The 27,787-nt window shown below is 53.7% G+C and overlaps 10 non-coding genes across 10 annotated transcripts; all 10 read right to left on the reverse strand.

Moving 5' to 3' along the window:
• Positions 1 to 2,169: 2,169 nt before the first annotated feature.
• Positions 2,170 to 2,262, reverse strand: LOC132489967 (small nucleolar RNA SNORD116). Its single transcript, XR_009532332.1, has one exon. It is a non-coding gene; the product is annotated as a small nucleolar RNA SNORD116 (small nucleolar RNA).
• Positions 2,263 to 4,946: 2,684 nt separating this feature from the next.
• Positions 4,947 to 5,039, reverse strand: LOC132489968 (small nucleolar RNA SNORD116). Its single transcript, XR_009532333.1, has one exon. It is a non-coding gene; the product is annotated as a small nucleolar RNA SNORD116 (small nucleolar RNA).
• Positions 5,040 to 7,723: 2,684 nt separating this feature from the next.
• LOC132489969 (small nucleolar RNA SNORD116) lies at positions 7,724 to 7,816 on the reverse strand. The gene has a single exon (XR_009532334.1). It is a non-coding gene; the product is annotated as a small nucleolar RNA SNORD116 (small nucleolar RNA).
• A 2,685-nt stretch (positions 7,817 to 10,501) lies between these two features.
• On the reverse strand, positions 10,502 to 10,594 carry LOC132489971 (small nucleolar RNA SNORD116). Its single transcript, XR_009532335.1, has one exon. It is a non-coding gene; the product is annotated as a small nucleolar RNA SNORD116 (small nucleolar RNA).
• Positions 10,595 to 13,278: 2,684 nt separating this feature from the next.
• On the reverse strand, positions 13,279 to 13,371 carry LOC132489973 (small nucleolar RNA SNORD116). Its single transcript, XR_009532337.1, has one exon. It is a non-coding gene; the product is annotated as a small nucleolar RNA SNORD116 (small nucleolar RNA).
• A 2,685-nt stretch (positions 13,372 to 16,056) lies between these two features.
• On the reverse strand, positions 16,057 to 16,149 carry LOC132489479 (small nucleolar RNA SNORD116). The gene has a single exon (XR_009531889.1). It is a non-coding gene; the product is annotated as a small nucleolar RNA SNORD116 (small nucleolar RNA).
• Positions 16,150 to 18,833: 2,684 nt separating this feature from the next.
• LOC132489974 (small nucleolar RNA SNORD116) lies at positions 18,834 to 18,926 on the reverse strand. Its single transcript, XR_009532338.1, has one exon. It is a non-coding gene; the product is annotated as a small nucleolar RNA SNORD116 (small nucleolar RNA).
• A 2,685-nt stretch (positions 18,927 to 21,611) lies between these two features.
• On the reverse strand, positions 21,612 to 21,704 carry LOC132489975 (small nucleolar RNA SNORD116). Its single transcript, XR_009532339.1, has one exon. It is a non-coding gene; the product is annotated as a small nucleolar RNA SNORD116 (small nucleolar RNA).
• A 2,683-nt stretch (positions 21,705 to 24,387) lies between these two features.
• On the reverse strand, positions 24,388 to 24,480 carry LOC132490126 (small nucleolar RNA SNORD116). Its single transcript, XR_009532485.1, has one exon. It is a non-coding gene; the product is annotated as a small nucleolar RNA SNORD116 (small nucleolar RNA).
• A 2,685-nt stretch (positions 24,481 to 27,165) lies between these two features.
• Positions 27,166 to 27,258, reverse strand: LOC132489976 (small nucleolar RNA SNORD116). Its single transcript, XR_009532340.1, has one exon. It is a non-coding gene; the product is annotated as a small nucleolar RNA SNORD116 (small nucleolar RNA).
• Between the last annotated feature and the right edge of the window lie 529 nt (positions 27,259 to 27,787).

Below are 27,787 nucleotides of genomic sequence, written 5' to 3' on the forward strand. Positions count from 1 at the left end.
AGGTGTGTACCTTGGCTGGTACGTGAGAGGGTATATTTTTGTTTTCACGCATGTGCGCTTGTGTGGCTGTTACTGCACACGAGGACGCGCTTGTGGGCGTCTTTGTGTGCCTCTGAATCCGCACCTTGCTCTCTGTGTGTCCCTGTGGCCCTCTCCTGAGACCTCGAACCATAAAAGCCAGAGTTTATACGCAGCGTCCTGGATTTGGACCCCCACACTGAATGGAGAAAGACCTCTTCAAGCTTCAACAGACTGAATGTGAACTTTGAAACCCAGGGGGTTTTGAAATAGGCCACGGACTTCCACTCTTCCACAACCAAGCCTTCTGACCAATGCACAAACACCTGACGAGACCTGCTTTCCGACAGTGGGTGTAACATATAGATGGACCCAGAAATCCTGCAACCTAGTAGAATATGTAATGTGCACTTGGGGCCACTCCCATCATTTTTAGGACCAAGGAAACCTCCTATGGGCGGGCCGACCTGCGACTGGCTACAGGCAAGATGCAGCCCGTCACCTCTCAAGGGGCTAACAAAATTCGGCCCAACTGCCAATTGTTGCCAACTATGCCAAATCACTTTGCGAGGACCCATGGGAATGCCCACCACAGGAAGTGGTGGGCTTCAGTAATCAAGACCCACGTTCAAACCCCACTGCGGAAACTAGGCTAGCTTCCCAGGCACGTGTTGCCAGCATCCAGCCACCAGGTTTGGCGGCCCTGAACCCGGAGGAAACACTCAAATTCTTGACAGTGTTGTCCTACGTGCCCTCCTCCTGCCCACCGGGTAAGTCGAACCTACTGGAAGCCACAGACATCATTCAAACACGGGGTCACTGTATACCAGGGATGGCAGACTGCAAACACGACTGCTTTGATGACACTGACCATACCCCATGCATCCTGGCACTTCTTCACTGACAGAGTGACACTACCGAGAACCTCACAGAGATCAAAGGCACTCTCCCCGAGGACCAGAGACCGATTTCCAATGGAAGAACTCTGCTTCGCGAGGGGACCTGCAAGCTTCAAAGGGCACAGTGGCTGTCCACGGAAGCGCACCTGGCATCGGAACACTGAATGCATCTCTGCTCCGCCAACGGACTGCTCCAGATAAACCACTAGCTATCCAAAACTCCTGCATGCCACAAGGGCTAGCCGCATCATGCCCTCTTGGAGAAACACTTTCGCTTTGCACATTCCCAAACAAGGAAACAAAGTGGCCAAAGGGCATGTTCGCATAACCCAAATAACCCCAAGGTGAGCGGCACAGACGCTTCAACATATCTAAATTCTTGGCGTCCCGCAAGACACCCTTTGGGCGACATTCATCCGTCAACGGGATCACAACTCTACGCAGGTTAAGTACGTAACCGCATCCTCATGTACTGCCAAAGCCATCCCCTTCGTTGGCAGCTGATGCCAGCACATCACGAACAGGACGCATTCTTGGGAAGACGTGGCCAGCTCCTGCAACCCAATCATGACAGCCCATCCCACGACATCACACCGGACACTGTCATCATGATGCCTTGCCATCTTCTGCAGGCCAGCAGCCACCACGCAGGCTTCAATGCAGCACTCGGTCCTAACCCCACTCCACGATGACCCACTTAGTGCCAAAACTCTGTCGGGATCTGCAGTGGAGTAGCCGACATGGGCAATACCTAGCCCTAATCCATCAGCTCCCTTCCGTTGAAGACCAACCCCAGCCCACACCCACCCACTGCTCCATCCCCACCGGGCACTAAATGACTTCAACGTGTCAAAACAAATGACGGGGAGGGACACAGGCCTGGCCTGAGGCTCCAGGCTCCAACCAGGGACGCTTCCTCATTTTGGCTTCCAGAAATAGCCCCCGAAGCTGCATGCACAAATGTGATCCTGGCCAAAGCACACCTTTCCAAGCTGCAAGCTTACTGGGCCTACACCAGCACGCACTCCGACACTGAAGACCAGCAGGAGAGCCTTCCCCCTCGCATGCCCTCAACGGTCTTTTAGCAGGGACCTAATATGCGTAGATGACCCAGCTTATGGGCAGACACAGTGGACCCCCAGATAGGAGCACCTCGAATTCTGGAACCCTGGTGTGTGTTTGCATGCAGGTCAGAAGGGGACGCTGGCCCTCACTCCTCACTCTCCCCTACCCCCGAGAGACGAAACGTGCTGGACCTCAGATTCGATGAGGAGACGGTAGAGTGTTCTCACTCATTTTGTTCAGATTTTCCAAGGAATGCATACAAGGGTGTCATCATCGATCCAAGCACAGGCTGGGACGCTGCAGAACACAACCGTGCATGCCGTGGGGGTCTGAAGAGGAGAGATGACCTCGGAGTACACCAAAACCCTGGGGAATCTACAGCCCTCAGGCCACTCAGAAAGAGCAACAGTCAATCCACTCTTGCAGCCACTGGGACCGTCTGAGGAAAACCTCATATCCAATGGCACATCTTAGGGTGGGTGAAAGCCTACCTTCCTGAGTTAGCCAGAGCCACGCGTAGCAACATGCCCCCGCGTCATGTTTCCACTTTTCCTTAGCACCTGCAGTCATCAGCCAACACGTAGGTCTTCTTGTCTTTGCCGACGGCCAGCCTCGTCCAGCAGCTGCACCTGAGAACTGGACATAAATCAGGCAGGCTTCAGAATTGGACCGGTGTACTCAGAGATCATGATTCATGAGAATTTTTACCTGGGCTTGAGCTCGGACCCTGTCTCCCAAGGATGTCTACCTTTACAGAGAACTCAATGTTTGTCTGACAGCACGACTGCAGGAAATAAGGCGTGTACGTTGGCCGGTACGTGAGAGGGTATATTTTTGTTTTCACGCATGTGCGCGTGTGTGACTGTTACTGCACACGAGAACGCGCTTGTGGGCGTCTTCGTGTGCCTCTGAATCCGCATCTTGCTCTCTGTGTGTCCCTGTGGCCCTCTCCTGAGACCTCGAACCATAAAAGCCAGAGTTTATACACAGCGTCCTGGATTTGGAACCCCCAACTGAATGGAGAAAGACCTCTTCAAGCTTCAACAGACTGAATGTGAACTTTGAAACCCAGGGGGTTTTGAAATAGGCCACGGACTTCCACTCTTCCACAACCAAGCCTTCTGACCAACGCACAAACACCTGACGAGACCTGCTTTCCGACCGTGGGTGTAACATATAGATGGACCCAGAAATCCTGCAACCTAGTAGAATATGTAATGTGCACTTGGGGCCACTCCCATCATTTTTAGGACCAAGGAAACCTCCTATGGGCGGGCCGACCTGCGACTGGCAACACACAAGATGCAGCCCGGCACCTCTCAAGGGGCTAACATAATTCGGCCCAACTGCCAATTATTGCCAACTATGCCAAATCACTTTGCGAGGACCCATGGGAATGCCCACCACAGGAAGTGGTGGGCTTCAGTAACCAAGACCCACGTTCAAACCCCACTGCGGAAACTAGGCTAGCTTCCCAGGCACGTGTTGCCAGCATCCAGCCACCAGGTTTGGCGGCCCTGAACCCGGAGGAAACACTCAAATTCTTGACAGTGTTGTCCTACGTGCCCTCCTCCTGCCCACCGGGTAAGTCGAACCTACTGGAAGCCACAGACATCATTCAAACACGGGGTCACTGTATACCAGGGATGGCAGACTGCAAACATGACTGCTTTGATGACACTGACCATACCCCATGCATCCTGGCACTTCTTCACTGACAGAGTGACACTACCGAGGACCTCCCAGATGTCAAAGGCACTCTCCCCGAGGACCACAGACCGATTTCCAATGGAAGAACTCTGCTTCGCGAGGGGACCTGCAAGCTTCAAAGGGCACAGTGGCTGTCCACAGCAGCGCACCTGGCATCAGAACACTGAACGCATCTCTGCTCCGCCAACGGACTGCTCCAGATAAACCACTAGCTATCCAAAACTCCTGCGTGCCACAAGGGCTGGCCGCATCATGCCCTCTCGGAGAAACACTTTCGCTTTGCACATTCCCAAACAAGGAAACAAAGTGGCCAAAGGGCATGTTCGCATAACCCAAATACCCCCAAGGTGAGCGGCACAGACGCTTCAACATGTCTAACTTCTCGGCATCCCGCAAGACACCCTTTGGGTGACATACCTCCGGCAACGGGATCACAACTCTACGCAGGTTAAGTATGTAACCACATCCTCATGTACTGCCAAAGCCATCCCCTTCGTGGGCAGCTGATGCCAGCACATCACGAACAGGACGCATTCTTGGGAAGACGTGGCCAGCCCCTGCAACCCAATCATGACAGCCCATCCCACGACATCACACAGGACATGTCCTCATGATGCCTTGCCATCTTCTGCAGGCCAGCAGCCACCACGCAGGCTTCAATGCAGCACTCGGTCCTAACCCCACTCCACGATGACCCACTTAGTGCCAAAACTCTGTCGGGATCTGCAGTGGAGTAGCCGACATGGGCAATACCTAGCCCTAATCCATCAGCTCCCTTCCGTTGAAGACCAACCCCAGCCCACACCCAACCACTGCTCCATCCCCACCGGGCACTAAAGAACTTCAACGCGCCAAAACAAATGACTAGGAGGGACACAGGCCTGGCCTGAGGCTCCAGGCTCCAACCAGGGACGCTTCCTCATTTTGGCTTCCAGAAATAGCCCCCGAAGCTGCATGCACAAATGTGATCCTGGCCAAAGCACACCTTTCCAAGCTGCAAGCTTCCTGGGCCTGCACCAGCACGCACTCCGACTCTGAAGACCAGCAGGAGAGCCTTCCCCCTCGCATGCCCTCAATGGTCTTTCAGCAGGGACCTAATATGCGTAGATGACCCAGCTTATGGGCAGACACAGTGGACCCCCAGATAGGAGCACCTCGAATTCTGGAACCCTGGTGTGTGTTTGCATGCATGTCAGAAGGGGACGCTGGCACTCACTCCTCACTCTCCCCTACCCCCGAGAGACGAAAAGTGCTGGACCTCAGATTCGATGAGGAGACGGTAGAGTGTTCTCACTCATTTTGTTCAGATTTTCCAAGGAATGCATACAAGGGTGTCATCATCGATCCAAGCACAGGCTGGGATGCTGCAGAACACAACCGGGCATGCCGTGGGGGTCTGAAGAGGAGAGATGACCTCGGAGTACTCCAAAACCCTGGGGAATCCACAGCCCTCAGGCCACTCAGAAAGAGCAACAGTCAATCCACTCTTGCAGCCACTGGGACCGTCTGAGGAAAACCTCATATCCAATGGCACATCTTAGGGTGGGTGAAAGCCTACCTTCCTGAGTTAGCCAGAGCCACGCGTAGCAACATGCCCCCGCATCATTTTTCCTCTTTTCCTTAGCACCTGAAGTCATAAGCCAACGCCTAGGTCTTCTTGTCTTTGCCGACGGCCAGCCTCGTCCAGCAGCTGCACCTGAGAACTGGACATAAATCAGGCAGGCTTCAGAATTGGACCGGTGTACTCAGAGATCATGATTCATGAGAATTTTTACCTGGGCTTGAGTTCGAACCCTGCCTCCCAAGGACGTCTACCTTTACAGAGAACTCAATGTTTGTCTGACAGCACGACTGCAGGAAGTAAGGTGTGTACCTTGGCTGGTACGTGAGAGGGTATATTTTTGTTTTCACGCATGTGCGCTTGTGTGGCTGTTACTGCACACGAGGACGCGCTTGTGGGCGTCTTTGTGTGCCTCTGAATCCGCACCTTGCTCTCTGTGTGTCCCTGTGGCCCTCTCCTGAGACCTCGAACCATAAAAGCCAGAGTTTATACGCAGCGTCCTGGATTTGGACCCCCACACTGAATGGAGAAAGACCTCTTCAAGCTTCAACAGACTGAATGTGAACTTTGAAACCCAGGGGGTTTTGAAATAGGCCACGGACTTCCACTCTTCCACAACCAAGCCTTCTGACCAATGCACAAACACCTGACGAGACCTGCTTTCCGACAGTGGGTGTAACATATAGATGGACCCAGAAATCCTGCAACCTAGTAGAATATGTAATGTGCACTTGGGGCCACTCCCATCATTTTTAGGACCAAGGAAACCTCCTATGTGCGGGCCGACCTGTGACTGGCTACAGGCAAGATGCAGCCCGTCACCTCTCAAGGGGCTAACAAAATTCGGCCCAACTGCCAATTGTTGCCAACTATGCCAAATCACTTTGCGAGGACCCATGGGAATGCCCACCACAGGAAGTGGTGGGCTTCAGTAATCAAGACCCACGTTCAAACCCCACTGCGGAAACTAGGCTAGCTTCCCAGGCACGTGTTGCCAGCATCCAGCCACCAGGTTTGGCGGCCCTGAACCCGGAGGAAACACTCAAATTCTTGACAGTGTTGTCCTACGTGCCCTCCTCCTGCCCACCGGGTAAGTCGAACCTACTGGAAGCCACAGACATCATTCAAACACGGGGTCACTGTATACCAGGGATGGCAGACTGCAAACACGACTGCTTTGATGACACTGACCATACCCCATGCATCCTGGCACTTCTTCACTGACAGAGTGACACTACCGAGAACCTCACAGAGATCAAAGGCACTCTCCCCGAGGACCAGAGACCGATTTCCAATGGAAGAACTCTGCTTCGCGAGGGGAACTGCAAGCTTCAAAGGGCACAGTGGCTGTCCACGGCAGCGCACCTGGCATCGGAACACTGAATGCATCTCTGCTCCGCCAACGGACTGCTCCAGATAAACCACTAGCTATCAAAAACTCCTGCATGCCACAAGGGCTAGCCGCATCATGCCCTCTTGGAGAAACACTTTCGCTTTGCACATTCCCAAACAAGGAAACAAAGTGGCCAAAGGGCATGTTCGCATAACCCAAATACCCCCAAGGTGAGCGGCACAGACGCTTCAACATATCTAACTTCTTGGCGTCCCGCAAGACACCCTTTGGGCGACATTCATCCGGCAACGGGATCACAACTCTACGCAGGTTAAGTACGTAACCGCATCCTCATGTACTGCCAAAGCCATCCCCTTCGTGGGCAGCTGATGCCAGCACATCACGAACAGGACGCATTCTTGGGAAGACGTGGCCAGCTCCTGCAACCCAATCATGACAGCCCATCCCACGACATCACACCGGACACTGTCATCATGATGCCTTGCCATCTTCTGCAGGCCAGCAGCCACCACGCAGGCTTCAATGCAGCACTCGGTCCTAACCCCACTCCACGATGACCCACTTAGTGCCAAAACTCTGTCGGGATCTGCAGTGGAGTAGCCGACATGGGCAATACCTAGCCCTAATCCATCAGCTCCCTTCCGTTGAAGACCAACCCCAGCCCACACCCACCCACTGCTCCATCCCCACCGGGCACTAAATGACTTCAACGTGTCAAAACAAATGACGGGGAGGGACACAGGCCTGGCCTGAGGCTCCAGGCTCCAACCAGGGACGCTTCCTCATTTTGGCTTCCAGAAATAGCCCCCGAAGCTGCATGCACAAATGTGATCCTGGCCAAAGCACACCTTTCCAAGCTGCAAGCTACTGGGCCTACACCAGCACGCACTCCGACACTGAAGACCAGCAGGAGAGCCTTCCCCCTCGCATGCCCTCAACGGTCTTTTAGCAGGGACCTAATATGCGTAGATGACCCAGCTTATGGGCAGACACAGTGGACCCCCAGATAGGAGCACCTCGAATTCTGGAACCCTGGTGTGTGTTTGCATGCAGGTCAGAAGGGGACGCTGGCCCTCACTCCTCACTCTCCCATACCCCCGAGAGACGAAACGTGCTGGACCTCAGATTCGATGAGGAGACGGTAGAGTGTTCTCACTCATTTTGTTCAGATTTTCCAAGGAATGCATACAAGGGTGTCATCATCGATCCAAGCACAGGCTGGGACGCTGCAGAACACAACCGTGCATGCCGTGGGGGTCTGAAGAGGAGAGATGACCTCGGAGTACACCAAAACCCTGTGGAATCTACAGCCCTCAGGCCACTCAGAAAGAGCAACAGTCAATCCACTCTTGCAGCCACTGGGACCGTCTGAGGAAAACCTCATATCCAATGGCACATCTTAGGGTGGGTGAAAGCCTACCTTCCTGAGTTAGCCAGAGCCACGCGTAGCAACATGCCCCCGCGTCATGTTTCCACTTTTCCTTAGCACCTGCAGTCATCAGCCAACACGTAGGTCTTCTTGTCTTTGCCGACGGCCAGCCTCGTCCAGCAGCTGCACCTGAGAACTGGACATAAATCAGGCAGGCTTCAGAATTGGACCGGTGTACTCAGAGATCATGATTCATGAGAATTTTTACCTGGGCTTGAGCTCGGACCCTGTCTCCCAAGGATGTCTACCTTTACAGAGAACTCAATGTTTGTCTGACAGCACGACTGCAGGAAATAAGGCGTGTACGTTGGCCGGTACGTGAGAGGGTATATTTTTGTTTTCACGCATGTGCGCGTGTGTGACTGTTACTGCACACGAGAACGCGCTTGTGGGCGTCTTCGTGTGCCTCTGAATCCGCATCTTGCTCTCTGTGTGTCCCTGTGGCCCTCTCCTGAGACCTCGAACCATAAAAGCCAGAGTTTATACACAGCGTCCTGGATTTGGAACCCCCAACTGAATGGAGAAAGACCTCTTCAAGCTTCAACAGACTGAATGTGAACTTTGAAACCCAGGGGGTTTTGAAATAGGCCACGGACTTCCACTCTTCCACAACCAAGCCTTCTGACCAACGCACAAACACCTGACGAGACCTGCTTTCCGACCGTGGGTGTAACATATAGATGGACCCAGAAATCCTGCAACCTAGTAGAATATGTAATGTGCACTTGGGGCCACTCCCATCATTTTTAGGACCAAGGAAACCTCATATGGGCGGGCCGACCTGCGACTGGCAACACACAAGATGCAGCCCGGCACCTCTCAAGGGGCTAACATAATTCGGCCCAACTGCCAATTATTGCCAACTATGCCAAATCACTTTGCGAGGACCCATGGGAATGCCCACCACAGGAAGTGGTGGGCTTCAGTAACCAAGACCCACGTTCAAACCCCACTGCGGAAACTAGGCTAGCTTCCCAGGCACGTGTTGCCAGCATCCAGCCACCAGGTTTGGCGGCCCTGAACCCGGAGGAAACACTCAAATTCTTGACAGTGTTGTCCTACGTGCCCTCCTCCAGCCCACCGGGTAAGTCGAACCTACTGGAAGCCACAGACATCATTCAAACACGGGGTCACTGTATACCAGGGATGGCAGACTGCAAACATGACTGCTTTGATGACACTGACCATACCCCATGCATCCTGGCACTTCTTCACTGACAGAGTGACACTACCGAGAACCTCCCAGATGTCAAAGGCACTCTCCCCGAGGACCACAGACCGATTTCCAATGGAAGAACTCTGCTTCGCGAGGGGACCTGCAAGCTTCAAAGGGCACAGTGGCTGTCCACGGCAGCGCACCTGGCATCAGAACACTGAACGCATCTCTGCTCCGCCAACGGACTGCTCCAGATAAACCACTAGCTATCCAAAACTCCTGCGTGCCACAAGGGCTGGCCGCATCATGCCCTCTCGGAGAAACACTTTCGCTTTGCACATTCCCAAACAAGGAAACAAAGTGGCCAAAGGGCATGTTCGCATAACCCAAATACCCCCAAGGTGAGCGGCACAGACGCTTCAACATGTCTAACTTCTCGGCATCCCGCAAGACACCCTTTGGGCGACATTCATCCGGCAACGGGATCACAACTCTACGCAGGTTAAGTACGTAACCGCATCCTCACGTACTGCCAAAGCCATCCCCTTCATGGGCAGCTGATGCCAGCACATCACGAACAGGACGCATTCTTGGGAAGACGTGGCCAGCTCCTGCAACCCAATCATGACAGCCCATCCCACGACATCACACCGGACACTGTCATCATGATGCCTTGCCATCTTCTGCAGGCCAGCAGCCACCACGCAGGCTTCAATGCAGCACTCGGTCCTAACCCCACTCCACGATGACCCACTTAGTGCCAAAACTCTGTCGGGATCTGCAGTGGAGTAGCCGACATGGGCAATACCTAGCCCTAATCCATCAGCTCCCTTCCGTTGAAGACCAACCCCAGCCCACACCCAACCACTGCTCCATCCCCACCGGGCACTAAATGACTTCAACGCGTCAAAACAAATGACGGGGAGGGACACAGGCCTGGCCTGAGGCTCCAGGCTCCAACCAGGGACGCTTCCTCATTTTGGCTTCCAGAAATAGCCCCCGAAGCTGCATGCACAAATGTGATCCTGGCCAAAGCACACCTTTCCAAGCTGCAAGCTTACTGGGCCTACACCAGCACGCACTCCGACACTGAAGACCAGCAGGAGAGCCTTCCCCCTCGCATGCCCTCAACGGTCTTTTAGCAGGGACCTAATATGCGTAGATGACCCAGCTTATGGGCAGACACAGTGGACCCCCAGATAGGAGCACCTCGAATTCTGGAACCCTGGTGTGTGTTTGCATGCAGGTCAGAAGGGGACGCTGGCCCTCACTCCTCACTCTCCCATACCCCCGAGAGACGAAACGTGCTGGACCTCAGATTCGATGAGGAGACGGTAGAGTGTTCTCACTCATTTTGTTCAGATTTTCCAAGGAATGCATACAAGGGTGTCATCATCGATCCAAGCACAGGCTGGGACGCTGCAGAACACAACCGGGCATGCCGTGGGGGTCTGAAGAGGAGAGATGACCTCGGAGTACACCAAAACCCTGGGGAATCTACAGCCCTCAGGCCACTCAGAAAGAGCAACAGTCAATCCACTCTTGCAGCCACTGGGACCGTCTGAGGAAAACCTCATATCCAATGGCACATCTTAGGGTGGGTGAAAGCCTACCTTCCTGAGTTAGCCAGAGCCACGCATAGCAACATGCCCCCGCGTCATGTTTCCACTTTTCCTTAGCACCTGCAGTCATCAGCCAACACGTAGGTCTTCTTGTCTTTGCCGACGGCCAGCCTCGTCCAGCAGCTGCACCTGAGAACTGGACATAAATCAGGCAGGCTTCAGAATTGGACCGGTGTAATCAGAGATCATGATTCATGAGAATTTTTACCTGGGCTTGAGCTCGGACCCTGTCTCCCAAGGATGTCTACCTTTACAGAGAACTCAATGTTTGTCTGACAGCACGACTGCAGGAAATAAGGCGTGTACGTTGGCCGGTACGTGAGAGGGTATATTTTTGTTTTCATGCATGTGCGCGTGTGTGACTGTTACTGCAGACGAGAACGCGCTTGTGGGCGTCTTCGTGTGCCTCTGAATCCGCATCTTGCTTTCTGTGTGTCCCTGTGGCCCTCTCCTGAGACCTCGAACCATAAAAGCCAGAGTTTATACACAGCGTCCTGGATTTGGAACCCCCAACTGAATGGAGAAAGACCTCTTCAAGCTTCAACAGACTGAATGTGAACTTTGAAACCCAGGGGGTTTTGAAATAGGCCACGGACTTCCACTCTTCCACAACCAAGCCTTCTGACCAACGCACAAACACCTGACGAGACCTGCTTTCCGACCGTGGGTGTAACATATAGATGGACCCAGAAATCCTGCAACCTAGTAGAATATGTAATGTGCACTTGGGGCCACTCCCATCATTTTTAGGACCAAGGAAACCTCCTATGGGCGGGCCGACCTGCGACTGGCAACACACAAGATGCAGCCCGGCACCTCTCAAGGGGCTAACATAATTAGGCCCAACTGCCAATTATTGCCAACTATGCCAAATCACTTTGCGAGGACCCATGGGAATGCCCACCACAGGAAGTGGTGGGCTTCAGTAACCAAGACCCACGTTCAAACCCCACTGCGGAAACTAGGCTAGCTTCCCAGGCACGTGTTGCCAGCATCCAGCCACCAGGTTTGGCGGCCCTGAACCCGGAGGAAACACTCAAATTCGTGACAGTGTTGTCGTACGTGCCCTCCTCCTGCCCACCGGGTAAGTCGAACCTACTGGAAGCCACAGACATCATTCAAACACGGGGTCACTGTATACCAGGGATGGCAGACTGCAAACATGACTGCTTTGATGACACTGACCATACCCCATGCATCCTGGCACTTCTTCACTGACAGAATGACACTACCGAGAACCTCCCAGATGTCAAAGGCATTCTCCCCGAGGACCACAGACCGATTTCCAATGGAAGAACTCTGCTTCGCGAGGGGACCTGCAAGCTTCAAAGGGCACAGTGGCTGTCCTCGGCAGCGCACCTGGCATCAGAACACTGAACGCATCTCTGCTCCGCCAACGGACTGCTCCAGATAAACCACTAGCTGTCCAAAACTCCTGCGTGCCACAAGGGCTGGCCGCATCATGCCCTCTCGGAGAAACACTTTCGCTTTGCACATTCCCAAACAAGGAAACAAAGTGGCCAAAGGGCATGTTCGCATAACCCAAATACCCCCAAGGTGAGCGGCACAGACGCTTCAACATGTCTAACTTCTCGGCATCCCGCAAGACACCCTTTGGGCGACATACCTCCGGCAACGGGATCACAACTCTACGCAGGTTAAGTATGTAACCACATCCTCATGTACTGCCAAAGCCATCCCCTTCGTGGGCAGCTGATGCCAGCACATCACGAACAGGACGCATTCTTGGGAAGACGTGGCCAGCCCCTGCAACCCAATCATGACAGCCCATCCCACGACATCACACAGGACATGTCCTCATGATGCCTTGCCATCTTCTGCAGGCCAGCAGCCACCACGCAGGCTTCAATGCAGCACTCGGTCCTAACCCCACTCCACGATGACCCACTTAGTGCCAAAACTCTGTCGGGATCTGCAGTGGAGTAGCCGACATGGGCAATACCTAGCCCTAATCCATCAGCTCCCTTCCATTGAAGACCAACCCCAGCCCACACCCAACCACTGCTCCATCCCCACCGGGCACTAAAGAACTTCAACGCGCCAAAACAAATGACTAGGAGGGACACAGGCCTGGCCTGAGGCTCCAGGCTCCAACCAGGGACGCTTCCTCATTTTGGCTTCCAGAAATAGCCCCCGAAGCTGCATGCACAAATGTGATCCTGGCCAAAGCACACCTTTCCAAGCTGCAAGCTTCCTGGGCCTGCACCAGCACGCACTCCGACTCTGAAGACCAGCAGGAGAGCCTTCCCCCTCGCATGCCCTCAATGGTCTTTCAGCAGGGACCTAATATGCGTAGATGACCCAGCTTATGGGCAGACACAGTGGACCCCCAGATAGGAGCACCTCGAATTCTGGAACCCTGGTGTGTGTTTGCATGCATGTCAGAAGGGGACGCTGGCACTCACTCCTCACTCTCCCCTACCCCCGAGAGACGAAAAGTGCTGGACCTCAGATTCGATGAGGAGACGGTAGAGTGTTCTCACTCATTTTGTTCAGATTTTCCAAGGAATGCATACAAGGGTGTCATCATCGATCCAAGCACAGGCTGGGACGCTGCAGAACACAACCGGGCATGCCGTGGGGGTCTGAAGAGGAGAGATGACCTCGGAGTACTCCAAAACCCTGGGGAATCCACAGCCCTCAGGCCACTCAGAAAGAGCAACAGTCAATCCACTCTTGCAGCCACTGGGACCGTCTGAGGAAAACCTCATATCCAATGGCACATCTTAGGGTGGGTGAAAGCCTACCTTCCTGAGTTAGCCAGAGCCACGCGTAGCAACATGCCCCCGCATCATTTTTCCTCTTTTCCTTAGCACCTGCAGTCATCAGCCAACGCGTATGTCTTCTTGTCTTTGCCGACGGCCAGCCTCGTCCAGCAGCTGCACCTGAGAACTGGACATAAATCAGGCAGGCTTCAGAATTGGACCGGTGTACTCAGAGATCATGATTCATGAGAATTTTTACCTGGGCTTGAGCTCGAACCCTGCCTCCCAAGGACGTCTACCTTTACAGAGAACTCAATGTTTGTCTGACAGCACGACTGCAGGAAGTAAGGTGTGTACCTTGGCTGGTACGTGAGAGGGTATATTTTTGTTTTCACGCATGTGCGCTTGTGTGACTGTTACTGCACACGAGGACGCGCTTGTGGGCGTCTTTGTGTGCCTCTGAATCCGCACCTTGCTCTCTGTGTGTCCCTGTGGCCCTCTCCTGAGACCTCGAACCATAAAAGCCAGAGTTTATACGCAGCGTCCTGGATTTGGAACCCCACACTGAATGGAGAAAGACCTCTTCAAGCTTCAACAGACTGAATGTGAACTTTGAAACCCAGGGGGTTTTGAAATAGGCCACGGACTTCCACTCTTCCACAACCAAGCCTTCTGACCAATGCACAAACACCTGACGAGACCTGCTTTCCGACAGTGGGTGTAACATATAGATGGACCCAGAAATCCTGCAACCTAGTAGAATATGTAATGTGCACTTGGGGCCACTCCCATCATTTTTAGGACCAAGGAAACCTCCTATGGGCGGGCCGACCTGCGACTGGCTACAGGCAAGATGCAGCCCGTCACCTCTCAAGGGGCTAACAAAATTCGGCCCAACTGCCAATTGTTGCCAACTATGCCAAATCACTTTGCGAGGACCCATGGGAATGCCCACCACAGGAAGTGGTGGGCTTCAGTAATCAAGACCCACGTTCAAACCCCACTGCGGAAACTAGGCTAGCTTCCCAGGCACGTGTTGCCAGCATCCAGCCACCAGGTTTGGCGGCCCTGAACCCGGAGGAAACACTCAAATTCTTGACAGTGTTGTCCTACGTGCCCTCCTCCTGCCCACCGGGTAAGTCGAACCTACTGGAAGCCACAGACATCATTCAAACACGGGGTCACTGTATACCAGGGATGGCAGACTGCAAACACAACTGCTTTGATGACACTGACCATACCCCATGCATCCTGGCACTTCTTCACTGACAGAGTGACACTACCGAGAACCTCACAGAGATCAAAGGCACTCTCCCCGAGGACCAGAGACCGATTTCCAATGGAAGAACTCTGCTTCGCGAGGGGACCTGCAAGCTTCAAAGGGCACAGTGGCTGTCCACGGAAGCGCACCTGGCATCGGAACACTGAATGCATCTCTGCTCCGCCAACGGACTGCTCCAGATAAACCACTAGCTATCCAAAACTCCTGCATGCCACAAGGGCTAGCCGCATCATGCCCTCTTGGAGAAACACTTTCGCTTTGCACATTCCCAAACAAGGAAACAAAGTGGCCAAAGGGCATGTTCGCATAACCCAAATAACCCCAAGGTGAGTGGCACAGACGCTTCAACATATCTAAATTCTTGGCGTCCCGCAAGACACCCTTTGGGCGACATTCATCCGGCAACGGGATCACAACTCTACGCAGGTTAAGTACGTAACCGCATCCTCACGTACTGCCAAAGCCATCCCCTTCGTGGGCAGCTGATGCCAGCACATCACGAACAGGACGCATTCTTGGGAAGACGTGGCCAGCTCCTGCAACCCAATCATGACAGCCCATCCCACGACATCACACCGGACAATGTCATCATGATGCCTTGCCATCTTCTGCAGGCCAGCAGCCACCACGCAGGCTTCAATGCAGCACTCGGTCCTAACCCCACTCCACGATGACCCACTTAGTGCCAAAACTCTGTCGGGATCTGCAGTGGAGTAGCCGACATGGGCAATACCTAGCCCTAATCCATCAGCTCCCTTCCGTTGAAGACCAACCCCAGCCCACACCCACCCACTGCTCCATCCCCACCGGGCACTAAATGACTTCAACGTGTCAAAACAAATGACGGGGAGGGACACAGGCCTGGCCTGAGGCTCCAGGCTCCAACCAGGGACGCTTCCTCATTTTGGCTTCCAGAAATAGCCCCCGAAGCTGCATGCACAAATGTGATCCTGGCCAAAGCACACCTTTCCAAGCTGCAAGCTTACTGGGCCTACACCAGCACGCACTCCGACACTGAAGACCAGCAGGAGAGCCTTCCCCCTCGCATGCCCTCAACGGTCTTTTAGCAGGGACCTAATATGCGTAGATGACCCAGCTTATGGGCAGACACAGTGGACCCCCAGATAGGAGCACCTCGAATTCTGGAACCCTGGTGTGTGTTTGCATGCAGGTCAGAAGGGGACGCTGGCCCTCACTCCTCACTCTCCCATACCCCCGAGAGACGAAACGTGCTAGACCTCAGATTCGATGAGGAGACGGTAGAGTGTTCTCACTCATTTTGTTCAGATTTTCCAAGGAATGCATACAAGGGTGTCATCATCGATCCAAGCACAGGCTGGGACGCTGCAGAACACAACCGTGCATGCCGTGGGGGTCTGAAGAGGAGAGATGACCTCGGAGTACACCAAAACCCTGGGGAATCTACAGCCCTCAGGCCACTCAGAAAGAGCAACAGTCAATCCACTCTTGCAGCCACTGGGACCGTCTGAGGAAAACCTCATATCCAATGGCACATCTTAGGGTGGGTGAAAGCCTACCTTCCTGAGTTAGCCAGAGCCACGCGTAGCAACATGCCCCCGCGTCATGTTTCCACTTTTCCTTAGCACCTGCAGTCATCAGCCAACACGTAGGTCTTCTTGTCTTTGCCGACGGCCAGCCTCGTCCAGCAGCTGCACCTGAGAACTGGACATAAATCAGGCAGGCTTCAGAATTGGACCGGTGTACTCAGAGATCATGATTCATGAGAATTTTTACCTGGGCTTGAGCTCGGACCCTGTCTCCCAAGGATGTCTACCTTTACAGAGAACTCAATGTTTGTCTGACAGCACGACTGCAGGAAATAAGGCGTGTACGTTGGCCGGTACGTGAGAGGGTATATTTTTGTTTTCACGCATGTGCGCGTGTGTGACTGTTACTGCACACGAGAACGCGCTTGTGGGCGTCTTCGTGTGCCTCTGAATCCGCATCTTGCTCTCTGTGTGTCCCTGTGGCCCTCTCCTGAGACCTCGAACCATAAAAGCCAGAGTTTACACACAGCGTCCTGGATTTGGAACCCCCAACTGAATGGAGAAAGACCTCTTCAAGCTTCAACAGACTGAATGTGAACTTTGAAACCCAGGGGGTTTTGAAATAGGCCACGGACTTCCACTCTTCCACAACCAAGCCTTCTGACCAATGCACAAACACCTGACGAGACCTGCTTTCCGACAGTGGGTGTAACATATAGATGGACCCAGAAATCCTGCAACCTAGTAGAATATGTAATGTGCACTTGGGGCCACTCCCATCATTTTTAGGACCAAGGAAACCTCCTATGGGCGGGCCGACCTGCGACTGGCTACAGGCAAGATGCAGCCCGTCACCTCTCAAAGGGCTAACGAAATTCGGCCCAACTGCCAATTGTTGCAAACTATGCCAAATCACTTTGCGAGGACCCATGGGAATGCCCACCACAGGAAGCGGTGGGCTTCAGTAACCAAGACCCACATTCAAACCCCACTGCGGAAACTAGGCTAGCTTCCCAGGCACGTGTTGCCAGCATCCAGCCACCAGGTTTGGCGGCCCTGAACCCGGAGGAAACACTCAAATTCTTGACAGTGTTGTCCTACGTGCCCTCCTCCTGCCCACCGGGTAAGTCGAACCTACTGGAAGCCACAGACATCATTCAAACACGGGGTCACTGTATACCAGGGATGGCAGACTGCAAACATGACTGCTTTGATGACACTGACCATACCCCATGCATCCTGGCACTTCTTCACTGACAGAGTGACACTACCGAGAACCTCCCAGATGTCCAAGGCACTCTCCCCGAGGACCAGAGACCGATTTCCAATGGAAGAACTCTGCTTCGCGAGGGGACCTGCAAGCTTCAAAGGGCACAGTGGCTGTCCACGGCAGCGCACCTGGCATCAGAACACTGAACGCATCTCTGCTCCGCCAACGGACTGCTCCAGATAAACCACTAGCTATCCAAAACTCCTGCGTGCCACAAGGGCTGGCCGCATCAGGCCCTCTCGGAGAAACACTTTCGCTTTGCACATTCCCAAACAAGGAAACAAAGTGGCCAAAGGGCATGTTCGCATAACCCAAATACCCCCAAGGTGAGCGGCACAGACGCTTCAACATGTCTAACTTCTCGGCATCCCGCAAGACACCCTTTGGGCGACATACCTCCGGCAACGGGATCACAACTCTACGCAGGTTAAGTATGTAACCACATCCTCATGTACTGCCAAAGCCATCCCCTTCGTGGGCAGCTGATGCCAACACATCACGAACAGGACGCATTCTTGGGAAGACGTGGCCAGCCCCTGCAACCCAATCATGACAGCCCATCCCACGACATCACACAGGACATGTCCTCATGATGCCTTGCCATCTTCTGCAGGCCAGCAGCCACCACGCAGGCTTCAATGCAGCACTCGGTCCTAACCCCACTCCACGATGACCCACTTAGTGCCAAAACTCTGTCGGGATCTGCAGTGGAGTAGCCGACATGGGCAATACCTAGCCCTAATCCATCAGCTCCCTTCCGTTGAAGACCAACCCCAGCCCACACCCACCCACTGCTCCATCCCCACGGGGCACTAAAGAAATTCAACGCGCCAAAACAAATGACTAGGAGGGACACAGGCCTGGCCTGAGGCTCCAGGCTCCAACCAGGGACGCTTCCTCATTTTGGCTTCCAGAAATAGCCCCCGAAGCTGCATGCACAAATGTGATCCTGGCCAAAGCACACCTTTCCAAGCTGCAAGCTTCCTGGGCCTGCACCAGCACGCACTCCGACTCTGAAGACCAGCAGGAGAGCCTTCCCCCTCGCATGCCCTCAATGGTCTTTCAGCAGGGACCTAATATGCGTAGATGACCCAGCTTATGGGCAGACACAGTGGACCCCCAGATAGGAGCACCTCGAATTCTGGAACCCTGGTGTGTGTTTGCATGCATGTCAGAAGGGGACGCTGGCACTCACTCCTCACTCTCCCCTACCCCCGAGAGACGAAAAGTGCTGGACCTCAGATTCGATGAGGAGACGGTAGAGTGTTCTCACTCATTTTGTTCAGATTTTCCAAGGAATGCATACAAGGGTGTCATCATCGATCCAAGCACAGGCTGGGACGCTGCAGAACACAACCGGGCATGCCGTGGGGGTCTGAAGAGGAGAGATGACCTCGGAGTACTCCAAAACCCTGGGGAATCCACAGCCCTCAGGCCACTCAGAAAGAGCAACAGTCAATCCACTCTTGCAGCCACTGGGACCGTCTGAGGAAAACCTCATATCCAATGGCACATCTTAGGGTGGGTGAAAGCCTACCTTCCTGAGTTAGCCAGAGCCACGCGTAGCAACATGCCCCCGCATCATTTTTCCTCTTTTCCTTAGCACCTGCAGTCATCAGCCAACGCGTAGGTCTTCTTGTCTTTGCCGACGGCCAGCCTCGTACAGCAGCTGCACCTGAGAACTGGACATAAATCAGGCAGGCTTCAGAATTGGACCGGTGTACTCAGAGATCATGATTCATGAGAATTTTTACCTGGGCTTGAGCTCGAACCCTGCCTCCCAAGGACGTCTACCTTTACAGAGAACTCAATGTTTGTCTGACAGCACGACTGCAGGAAGTAAGGTGTGTACCTTGGCTGGTACGTGAGAGGGTATATTTTTGTTTTCACGCATGTGCGCTTGTGTGACTGTTACTGCACACGAGGACGCGCTTGTGGGCGTCTTTGTGTGCCTCTGAATCGGCACCTTGCTCTCTGTGTGTCCCTGTGGCCCTCTCCTGAGACCTCGAACCATAAAAGCCAGAGTTTATACGCAGCGTCCTGGATTTGGAACCCCACACTGAATGGAGAAAGACCTCTTCAAGCTTCAACAGACTGAATGTGAACTTTGAAACCCAGGGGGTTTTGAAATAGGCCACGGACTTCCACTCTTCCACAACCAAGCCTTCTGACCAATGCACAAACACCTGACGAGACCTGCTTTCCGACAGTGGGTGTAACATATAGATGGACCCAGAAATCCTGCAACCTAGTAGAATATGTAATGTGCACTTGGGGCCACTCCCATCATTTTTAGGACCAAGGAAACCTCCTATGGGCGGGCCGACCTGCGACTGGCTACAGGCAAGATGCAGCCCGTCACCTCTCAAGGGGCTAACAAAATTCGGCCCAACTGCCAATTGTTGCCAACTATGCCAAATCACTTTGCGAGGACCCATGGGAATGCCCACCACAGGAAGTGGTGGGCTTCAGTAATCAAGACCCACGTTCAAACCCCACTGCGGAAACTAAGCTAGCTTCCCAGGCACGTGTTGCCAGCATCCAGCCACCAGGTTTGGCGGCCCTGAACCCGGAGGAAACACTCAAATTCTTGACAGTGTTGTCCTACGTGCCCTCCTCCTGCCCACCGGGTAAGTCGAACCTACTGGAAGCCACAGACATCATTCAAACACGGGGTCACTGTATACCAGGGATGGCAGACTGCAAACACGACTGCTTTGATGACACTGACCATACCCCATGCATCCTGGCACTTCTTCACTGACAGAGTGACACTACCGAGAACCTCACAGAGATCAAAGGCACTCTCCCCGAGGACCAGAGACCGATTTCCAATGGAAGAACTCTGCTTCGCGAGGGGACCTGCAAGCTTCAAAGGGCACAGTGGCTGTCCACGGCAGCGCACCTGGCATCGGAACACTGAATGCATCTCTGCTCCGCCAACGGACTGCTCCAGATAAACCACTAGCTATCCAAAACTCCTGCGTGCCACAAGGGCTAGCCGCATCATGCCCTCTTGGAGAAACACTTTCGCTTTGCACATTCCCAAACAAGGAAACAAAGTGGCCAAAGGGCATGTTCGCATAACCCAAATAACCCCAAGGTGAGCGGCACAGAGGCTTCAACATATCTAACTTCTTGGCGTCCCGCAAGACACCCTTTGGGCGACATTCCTCCGGCAACAGGATTACAACTCTACGCAGGTTAAGTACGTAACCGCATCCTCATGTACTGCCAAAGCCATCCCCTTCGTGGGCAGCTGATGCCAGCACATCACGAACAGGACGCATTCTTGGGAAGACGTGGCCAGCTCCTGCAACCCAATCATGACAGCCCATCCCACGACATCACACCGGACACTGTCATCATGATGCCTTGCCATCTTCTGCAGGCCAGCAGCCACCACGCAGGCTTCAATGCAGCACTCGGTCCTAACCCCACTCCACGATGACCCACTTAGTGCCAAAACTCTGTCGGGATCTGCAGTGGAGTAGCCGACATGGGCAATACCTAGCCCTAATCCATCAGCTCCCTTCCGTTGAAGACCAACCCCAGCCCACACCCACCCACTGCTCCATCCCCACCGGGCACTAAATGACTTCAACGTGTCAAAACAAATGACGGGGAGGGACACAGGCCTGGCCTGAGGCTCCAGGCTCCAACCAGGGACGCTTCCTCATTTTGGCTTCCAGAAATAGCCCCCGAAGCTGCATGCACAAATGTGATCCTGGCCAAAGCACACCTTTCCAAGCTGCAAGCTTACTGGGCCTACACCAGCACGCACTCCGACACTGAAGACCAGCAGGAGAGCCTTCCCCCTCGCATGCCCTCAACGGTCTTTTAGCAGGGACCTAATATGCGTAGATGACCCAGCTTATGGGCAGACACAGTGGACCCCCAGATAGGAGCACCTCGAATTCTGGAACCCTGGTGTGTGTTTGCATGCAGGTCAGAAGGGGACGCTGGCCCTCACTCCTCACTCTCCCATACCCCCGAGAGACGAAACGTGCTGGACCTCAGATTCGATGAGGAGACGGTAGAGTGTTCTCACTCATTTTGTTCAGATTTTCCAAGGAATGCATACAAGGGTGTCATCATCGATCCAAGCACAGGCTGGGACGCTGCAGAACACAACCGTGCATGCCGTGGGGGTCTGAAGAGGAGAGATGACCTCGGAGTACACCAAAACCCTGGGGAATCTACAGCCCTCAGGCCACTCAGAAAGAGCAACAGTCAATCCACTCTTGCAGCCACTGGGACCGTCTGAGGAAAACCTCATATCCAATGGCACATCTTAGGGTGGGTGAAAGCCTACCTTCCTGAGTTAGCCAGAGCCACGCGTAGCAACATGCCCCCGCGTCATGTTTCCACTTTTCCTTAGCACCTGCAGTCATCAGCCAACACGTAGGTCTTCTTGTCTTTGCCGACGGCCAGCCTCGTCCAGCAGCTGCACCTGAGAACTGGACATAAATCAGGCAGGCTTCAGAATTGGACCGGTGTACTCAGAGATCATGATTCATGAGAATTTTTACCTGGGCTTGAGCTCGGACCCTGTCTCCCAAGGATGTCTACCTTTACAGAGAACTCAATGTTTGTCTGACAGCACGACTGCAGGAAATAAGGCGTGTACGTTGGCCGGTACGTGAGAGGGTATATTTTTGTTTTCACGAATGTGCGCGTGTGTGACTGTTACTGCACACGAGAACGCGCTTGTGGGCGTCTTCGTGTGCCTCTGAATCCGCATCTTGCTCTCTGTGTGTCCCTGTGGCCCTCTCCTGAGACCTCGAACCATAAAAGCCAGAGTTTATACACAGCGTCCTGGATTTGGAACCCCCAACTGAATGGAGAAAGACCTCTTCAAGCTTCAACAGACTGAATGTGAACTTTGAAACCCAGGGGGTTTTGAAATAGGCCACGGACTTCCACTCTTCCACAACCAAGCCTCTGACCAACGCACAAACACCTGACGAGACCTGCTTTCCGACCGTGGGTGTAACATATAGATGGACCCAGAAATCCTGCAACCTAGTAGAATATGTAATGTGCACTTGGGGCCACTCCCATCATTTTTAGGACCAAGGAAACCTCCTATGGGCGGGCCGACCTGCGACTGGCAACACACAAGATGCAGCCCGGCACCTCTCAAGGGGCTAACATAATTCGGCCCAACTGCCAATTATTGCCAACTATGCCAAATCACTTTGCGAGGACCCATGGGAATGCCCACCACAGGAAGTGGTGGGCTTCAGTAACCAAGACCCACGTTCAAACCCCACTGCGGAAACTAGGCTAGCTTCCCAGGCACGTGTTGCCAGCATCCAGCCACCAGGTTTGGCGGCCCTGAACCCGGAGGAAACACTCAAATTCTTGACAGTGTTGTCGTACGTGCCCTCCTCCTGCCCACCGGGTAAGTCGAACCTACTGGAAGCCACAGACATCATTCAAACACGGGGTCACTGTATACCAGGGATGGCAGACTGCAAACATGACTGCTTTGATGACACTGACCATACCCCATGCATCCTGGCACTTCTTCACTGACAGAGTGACACTACCGAGAACCTCCCAGATGTCCAAGGCACTCTCCCCGAGGACCAGAGACCGATTTCCAATGGAAGAACTCTGCTTCGCGAGGGGACCTGCAAGCTTCAAAGGGCACAGTGGCTGTCCACGGCAGCGCACCTGGCATCAGAACACTGAACGCATCTCTGCTCCGCCAACGGACTGCTCCAGATAAACCACTAGCTATCCAAAACTCCTGCGTGCCACAAGGGCTGGCCGCATCAGGCCCTCTCGGAGAAACACTTTCGCTTTGCACATTCCCAAACAAGGAAACAAAGTGGCCAAAGGGCATGTTCGCATAACCCAAATACCCCCAAGGTGAGCGGCACAGACGCTTCAACATGTCTAACTTCTCGGCATCCCGCAAGACACCCTTTGGGCGACATACCTCCGGCAACGGGATCACAACTCTACGCAGGTTAAGTATGTAACCACATCCTCATGTACTGCCAAAGCCATCCCCTTCGTGGGCAGCTGATGCCAGCACATCACGAACAGGACGCATTCTTGGGAAGACGTGGCCAGCCCCTGCAACCCAATCATGACAGCCCATCCCACGACATCACACAGGACATGTCCTCATGATGACTTGCCATCTTCTGCAGGCCAGCAGCCACCACGCAGGCTTCAATGCAGCACTCGGTCCTAACCCCACTCCACGATGACCCACTTAGTGCCAAAACTCTGTCGGGATCTGCAGTGGAGTAGCCGACATGGGCAATACCTAGCCCTAATCCATCAGCTCCCTTCCGTTGAAGACCAACCCCAGCCCACACCCACCCACTGCTCCATCCCCACCGGGCACTAAAGAACTTCAACGCGCCAAAACAAATGACTAGGAGGGACACAGGCCTGGCCTGAGGCTCCAGGCTCCAACCAGGGACGCTTCCTCATTTTGGCTTCCAGAAATAGCCCCCGAAGCTGCATGCACAAATGTGATCCTGGCCAAAGCACACCTTTCCAAGCTGCAAGCTTACTGGGCCTGCACCAGCACGCACTCCGACTCTGAAGACCAGCAGGAGAGCCTTCCCCCTCGCATGCCCTCAATGGTCTTTCAGCAGGGACCTAATATGCGTAGATGACCCAGATTATGGGCAGACACAGTGGACCCCCAGATAGGAGCACCTCGAATTCTGGAACCCTGGTGTGTGTTTGCATGCATGTCAGAAGGGGACGCTGGCACTCACTCCTCACTCTCCCCTACCCCCGAGAGACGAAAAGTGCTGGACCTCAGATTCGATGAGGAGACGGTAGAGTGTTCTCACTCATTTTGTTCAGATTTTCCAAGGAATGCATACAAGGGTGTCATCATAGATCCAAGCACAGGCTGGGACGCTGCAGAACACAACCGGGCATGCCGTGGGGGTCTGAAGAGGAGAGATGACCTCGGAGTACTCCAAAACCCTGGGGAATCCACAGCCCTCAGGCCACTCAGAAAGAGCAACAGTCAATCCACTCTTGCAGCCACTGGGACCGTCTGAGGAAAACCTCATATCCAATGGCACATCTTAGGGTGGGTGAAAGCCTACCTTCCTGAGTTAGCCAGAGCCACGTGTAGCAACATGCCCCCGCATCATTTTTCCTCTATTCCTTAGCACCTGCAGTCATCAGCCAACGCGTAGGTCTTCTTGTCTTTGCCGACGGCCAGCCTCATCCAGCAGCTGCACCTGAGAACTGGACATAAATCAGGCAGGCTTCAGAATTGGACCGGTGCACTCAGAGATCATGATTCATGAGAATTTTTACCTGGGCTTGAGCTCGAACCCTGCCTCCCAAGGACGTCTACCTTTACAGAGAACTCAATGTTTGTCTGACAGCACGACTGCAGGAAGTAAGGTGTGTACCTTGGCTGGTACGTAAGAGGGTATATTTTTGTTTTCACGCATGTGCGCTTGTGTGACTGTTACTGCACACGAGGATGCGCTTGTGGGCGTCTTTGTGTGCCTCTGAATCCGCACCTTGCTCTCTGTGTGTCCCTGTGGCCCTCTCCTGAGACCTCGAACCATAAAAGCCAGAGTTTATACGCAGCGTCCTGGATTTGGACCCCCACACTGAATGGAGAAAGACCTCTTCAAGCTTCAACAGACTGAATGTGAACTTTGAAACCCAGGGGGTTTTGAAACAGGCCACGGACTTCCACTCTTCCACAACCAAGCCTTCTGACCAATGCACAAACACCTGACGAGACCTGCTTTCCGACAGTGGGTGTAACATATAGATGGACCCAGAAATCCTGCAACCTAGTAGAATATGTAATGTGCACTTGGGGCAACTCCCATCATTTTTAGGACCAAGGAAACCTCCTATGGGCGGGCCGACCTGCGACTGGCTACAGGCAAGATGCAGCCCGGCACCTCTCAAGGGGCTAACGAAATTCGGCCCAACTGCCAATTGTTGCCAACTATGCCAAATCACTTTGCGAGGACCCATGGGAATGCCCACCACAGGAAGTGGTGGGCTTCAGTAATCAAGACCCACGTTCAAACCCCACTGCGGAAACTAGGCTAGCTTCCCAGGCACGTGTTGCCAGCATCCAGCCACCAGGTTTGGCGGCCCTGAACCCGGAGGAAACACTCAAATTCTTGACAGTGTTGTCCTACGTGCCCTCCTCCTGCCCACCGAGTAAGTCGAACCTACTGGAAGCCACAGACATCATTCAAACACGGGGTCACTGTATACCAGGGATGGCAGACTGCAAACACGACTGCTTTGATGACACTGACCATACCCCATGCATCCTGGCACTTCTTCACTGACACAGTGACACTACCGAGAACCTCACAGAGATCAAAGGCACTCTCCCCGAGGACCAGAGACCGATTTCCAATGGAAGAACTCTGCTTTGCGAGGGGACCTGCAAGCTTCAAAGGGCACAGTGGCTGTCCACAGCAGCGCACCTGGCATCGGAACACTGAATGCATCTCTGCTCCGCCAACGGACTGCTCCAGATAAACCACTAGCTATCCAAAACTCCTGCGTGCCACAAGGGCTGGCCGCATCAGGCCCTCTCGGAGAAACACTTTCGCTTTGCACATTCCCAAACAAGGAAACAAAGTGGCCAAAGGGCATGTTCGCATAACCCAAATACCCCCAAGGTGAGCGGCACAGACGCTTCAACATGTCTAACTTCTCGGCATCCCGCAAGACACCCTTTGGGTGACATACCTCCGGCAACGGGATCACAACTCTACGCAGGTTAAGTATGTAACCACATCCTCATGTACTGCCAAAGCCATCCCCTTCGTGGGCAGCTGATGCCAGCACATCACGAACAGGACGCATTCTTGGGAAGACGTGGCCAGCTCCTGCAACCCAATCATGACAGCCCATCCCACGACATCACACCGGACACTGTCATCATGATGCCTTGCCATCTTCTGCAGGCCAGCAGCCACCACGCAGGCTTCAATGCAGCACTCGGTCCTAACCCCACTCCACGATGACCCACTTAGTGCCAAAACTCTGTCGGGATCTGCAGTGGAGTAGCCGACATGGGCAATACCTAGCCCTAATCCATCAGCTCCCTTCCGTTGAAGACCAACCCCAGCCCACACCCACCCACTGCTCCATCCCCACCGGGCACTAAATGACTTCAACGCATCAAAACAAATGACGGGGAGGGACACAGGCCTGGCCTGAGTCTCCAGGCTCCAACCAGGGACGCTTCCTCATTTTGGCTTCCAGAAATAGCCCCCGAAGCTGCATGCACAAATGTGATCCTGGCCAAAGCACACCTTTCCAAGCTGCAAGCTTACTGGGCCTACACCAGCACGCACTCCGACACTGAAGACCAGCAGGAGAGCCTTCCCCCTCGCATGCCCTCAACGGTCTTTTAGCAGGGACCTAATATGCGTAGATGACCCAGCTTATGGGCAGACACAGTGGACCCCCAGATAGGAGCACCTCGAATTCTGGAACCCTGGTGTGTGTTTGCATGCAGGTCAAAAGGGGACGCTGGCCCTCACTCCTCACTCTCCCATACCCCCGAGAGACGAAACGTGCTGGACCTCAGATTCGATGAGGAGACGGTAGAGTGTTCTCACTCATTTTGTTCAGATTTTCCAAGGAATGCATACAAGGGTGTCATCATCGATCCAAGCACAGGCTGGGATGCTGCAGAACACAACCGGGCATGCCGTGGGGGTCTGAAGAGGAGAGATGACCTCGGAGTACACCAAAACCCTGGGGAATCTACAGCCCTCAGGCCACTCAGAAAGAGCAACAGTCAATCCACTCTTGCAGCCACTGGGACCGTCTGAGGAAAACCTCATATCCAATGGCACATCTTAGGGTGGGTGAAAGCCTACCTTCCTGAGTTAGCCAGAGCCACGCGTAGCAACATGCCCCCGCATCATGTTTCCACTTTTCCTTAGCACCTGCAGTCATCAGCCAACACGTAGGTCTTCTTGTCTTTGCCGACGGCCAGCCTCGTCCAGCAGCTGCACCTGAGAACTGGACATAAATCAGGCAGGCTTCAGAATTGGACCGGTGTACTCAGAGATCATGATTCATGAGAATTTTTACCTGGGCTTGAGCTCGGACCCTGTCTCCCAAGGATGTCTACCTTTACAGAGAACTCAATGTTTGTCTGACAGCACGACTGCAGGAAATAAGGCGTGTACGTT

The sequence above is a fragment of the Mesoplodon densirostris genome, chromosome 4 (genome assembly GCF_025265405.1).
Source record: "Mesoplodon densirostris isolate mMesDen1 chromosome 4, mMesDen1 primary haplotype, whole genome shotgun sequence".
Classification (NCBI taxonomy): domain Eukaryota; kingdom Metazoa; phylum Chordata; class Mammalia; order Artiodactyla; family Ziphiidae; genus Mesoplodon; species Mesoplodon densirostris.